This window comes from Protobothrops mucrosquamatus, unplaced genomic scaffold (genome assembly GCF_001527695.2).
Source record: "Protobothrops mucrosquamatus isolate PMUCROS unplaced genomic scaffold, P.Mucros_1.0 scaffold_54, whole genome shotgun sequence".
Classification (NCBI taxonomy): domain Eukaryota; kingdom Metazoa; phylum Chordata; class Lepidosauria; order Squamata; family Viperidae; genus Protobothrops; species Protobothrops mucrosquamatus.
In genome coordinates this window covers 90683-95218 of record NW_015386130.1, presented here as the reverse complement: position 1 = coordinate 95218, position 4536 = coordinate 90683, and positions in this window count along the sequence as shown.

The following is a 4536-nucleotide window of genomic DNA, read 5'->3' as shown; positions in this document are numbered from 1 at the left end:
TTAGGTCCCAGTTCAGAGACCTGTGGCATTCTTTTGATGCTCCCTCCAAGCTCAAATGGTGACAATAATGAATATTCTTTGAATGAAGACATTCAAGCAATTGTGAGTTCAGCTAATATTCAAATATTGGACCGTAATTTAGAATTTTATGATGTACTCTATTGAAGAATTTGTTAAAGTCCAGATGCACTGACTATAGCATTCTCTGAAACAGTAATCTAATAATCCTATCAAAGTCCCAAAGGTGATTTTTTCATGAGGCAACTGAACTTTCTTTGTTTTTCTTTGAAGACGTTTTGCTTCTTACCCAAGAAGCTTCTTCAGCTCTGACTGGATGGTGGGGAATGACAGGATGACCTGGATGAGTGAGAATCTCCATAGACAAATCCTATCAAAGATTATTGTATGTTGCCTAGAGTCAATTCTCATGAGATGGGTGGCTATATAAATTTGATTAATAAATAAATGAATATCAAAAGAGATAGGGTTAGTTTGGAATACTTGGTGATTATTATTTATAGCAGTAGGTCCATTCAAGTGTTCATAAACTTTCTACTTCATTATCTGTTCAACATAGAAATCAAGCTGATTGCTCTTTCGTTCTCCTTCTCCTCCTTTTTAAACATAGAGATGACATTTGCTGGCCTTTGGGACCTCAACAGTTTTGCAGAAGTTCTCAACAATGCTGAAAGTAATTTTTGGTGGATGGGGAGATGTATATTATTTGTTCATTATTTTTTAGTCCTATGATACCCTGTGTGTGGTAATTTCCTCTCAGTACTAAACAATCCAGTTGCTAATTAGATTCAAAATCAAGATGAGCACAAGATCACAAAAAAGACATCTTTAGGGCCTTGCTTTAGGCTGACATAATTGTTTCACATGTTTTTCTCTCAATTCCTTAAGGCAAACTAGGTGAGTTATATGGGCCCACAGAAATGAGATAGAAAGATAGAAAGCACATTAGAACCAAATTAATAATCTAAGCTGCTGTTCTGAACTGCCTAACAAAAAGATTAATTCTAGCCGTGATGTGCTAACTTCATTAAGAATATTTCAAGGTAAGGTTAAGGAAGGGCAGCAAATACATTATAGAATCTTGTGGTATCCTAAATAATAAAGAAGCTCATTTGATAATAAATTTGTTAATGTACAAGGTGCCACAGGATGTTTTGCTGCATATTGACATAGCACTACTGAACTATTCAGTATGAATTAGTGTCCTTCACTTCAACGTGTAGTCCTCATTGGAACTATATCCACATGGAGGGAAGTAAGCAGTGGGGTACCCCAAGGTTATGTTTTAGGCCCAGTACTCTTCAACATCTTCATAAGCAATCTAGAAGAGGGAATAGAAGGGGAACTTATCAAATATGCAGATGACAGTAAACTGATAGGAATAGCCAACACCCCAGAAGACAAGCTCAAGATCCAAAAAGATCTTAACAGACTTGAACACTGTGCCTTATCTAACAAAATGAAATTCAACATAGATAAAAGTAATGTTTTACACTAAGGCAAGACAAACCAACTGTATAGGTACAGACTAAGTGAAGTGTGGCTTAATGTCAGTAACTGTGACAGGGATCTTGGAGTCCTAGTGGGCAATCACTTAAATATGACCCAAAAGTGTGCAGCAGCCAACAAAATGAATTCTAGATTTCATTAATAGGGGGATAGAATCAAGATCACATGAAGTTTTAATACTGCTTTATACTGTAAAGCCTTAGTAAGACCACACTTGGAATACTGCATCCAGTTCTGGTCACCACAATGTAAAAAAGATGTTGAGACTCTGGAAAGAGTGCAGAGAAGAGCAACAAGAATGATTAGGGGACTGGAGACTAAAACACATGAAGAATGGTTACAAGAATTGAGTATGTCTAGTCTAATGAAAATAACTAGGGGAGACATGATAGCAAATATTTGAGGGANCAACAAAACAGTACATATATCTTGCTATCATTTGGCTGATCTTTGAGAGAAATGGGGTGCCAAATGGCTTGGATTTTGATCTAGTCATATAAGACTTTGCATATAGTTTTAATTTTGTCTTGTAAAGTATCCAAACACCCTTGAAAACATGTCCAGAGTTCCTTGATGATCTGCAGTCACACAATAATATAATTTACATTCTCCTAGAGAAGAGCTGTACTAAAGTATTATATGAAGTAGGGAAAAAAGCATTATGCTAACTGACCACAGTGAGAAGCTTCCCCTAAAGGTATAATTGAAGTGATATCATTTAAAGACATGCATCAGCCAACACAACACACTTGTTTGTTCTGCAGCAGCCTTTGTGCGTACAATTATATATCTGCACAATCCACAATGACAAAGAGTTCATGAATACACAGACGCCTATATGTGTGAAGCTGTACACTCAAAGGATTCCTCAGGGACAACATCTTCACAGATTTTTAGGCTTAAATTGCATCATGATCATTATCTTTTGGGTGAGGATTCCCATCATAGATCACAAAGTGAACTTTTGTACGTATGCTTTTAGGGAAGTTACTGTTTGGAAACTAGCCATAAATTGCAAGCTTGAGAAATTGAAATTCTGGGTTGAAGCCAAGTAAAGATAAACACTATTCCAAACATGGAAAATTTTGTGAATGCTGTGGTTAAAAACAGAGAAATTACAAATCCAATATCATAGTTGAATGTACATTTATGTTCTTAGCCTTTTACTGACACAGTAATTTGTGTTTGGAAGCTGTATTATACAGGATCATACTCTCATTAATGGTAATTTATAATCTCCAGCTCACCAACAAATATGACTACAGACATATTTTGGTACATGTTTATTCCCCAAGACTGTTCATCGACCATTACAATGCTAATTTCTCCATATTGTTTTAGATCTGATGGTTTTTGTCCCATACTGAAAATACAGGTATTATTTTACATGCTTAAAAATAAATATTTAATACATGAAAGTGTCCCAGAGATCCATTTTACCCAAATACATCTTAACCTTTATTCCATATTCTAATACACACCATTATTATCTCACTTTTTTGAGTATATGCTTGTTTTAAACAATTTTTCAAGCTGTGAATGATAGAAGCAGCCAACTCAATCTTTCTGTGTCCCAATATTTTAATATAAAATAAATGTATGACAAAATTCAACTGCTTCTCCTTTCCATTTTCCTGGAAATTATGATAGGTTGAGAGATATCTTACTTTCTCAATGGTCACATTCAGGTAGTATGTTTGCATGGACTACTGACCATGCACACAGCCCCACTCTGTTGAAAAGTTGGATTGTGTCATCAGTTTCCATGAAGTTAGCTACCCATGCCTGTATATTATTATAGTGTTATTTATTGATATACTGTAATTTACTAAGGCCATGACTAGTTGATACCTTGGTAGTGTCTACCATCAGGAGCAAGAAATCAGGAGTCAGGGTTAGATCCAAAATGAGTACAAATATATTCTACGCATCCTCTAAACAAGAATCTAAACTACTATCAGTCAAGACAAGTTGATGGTAGACAAGAGTCAGTGGAATTCAAGGAGAGTTGGACTTAGATCCCTTGTGGATCCAAAGGGACTCAAGACTGATGACATGCTTGACCCTTCCTTGGGTTCAGCCTGGACATCTCCTACATCTGCTTCATGATTAAAGACTGCAATACTGCTCCTTCTCAGCCATATGAATAGCTATTGATCTTTCATTTAAATAGGAGAATAACATAGATGCAAGTAAACCATTAATATATAGTTCCAAGTAAACTAGACAAAAATAAAATATTTTAGTTTGGTGGATGTGTTTGTTGTCCTGTACAAATGAATGAATTAAGCTTAAGTCCATTTTAGTTTTTCCTTCTTTCAAGTTGAAGCCATACTAATCTTCATTTTGTTCGGGAGCTACAGATACAAACTCCAGCGAGGTAGCAAGCTAACGTTGGATGATTTTCTACAATCCTTGATTAGCATTCATAGCTTAAATAATGTCCTTAGCGATTTAGTCATTCATAGAAGATTATACTCTGGATACACCCAACTGTGAATATCGGGATTATATGCAAACATATGAATATAGAAGAGACATAAAGTTGGTGTTCTAATAAAAATCCTTAGAATTGTCATTAGAAAATAAAATTAGAGAGGACTCCAATGGAGAAAATGAGTGACTTCACATAGAATAGCTAAATGCACGATCAAACAGCAACACAATAAACAACAACACAGTAGCATTTAGGATCTTCTCAAGGATGGTTTTTGTAGAACTGACTAAACACAGTGGCCATATTTCCATTAAAAAAACATAATTTGTTTAAAAAGGGGGTTGCTAAAGTGCAGGTTGAAAGGATCAGATATGTCTAATTTGTATACCATGAGTTAGGAGGTGTACTAACAAAAAAGACAAAGAGTGACTATCAAACACTGTCAGAAGACTATTAATTCAAATTTAATTTAAGCATTCATTTCTTCTGAAAGTTTTCTTCAGAAATTTTGCTGAAATGAGGAAGATAAAGGTAAGCATACATTTTGGCAAGACTGTAGTCCTGCTCAGGTG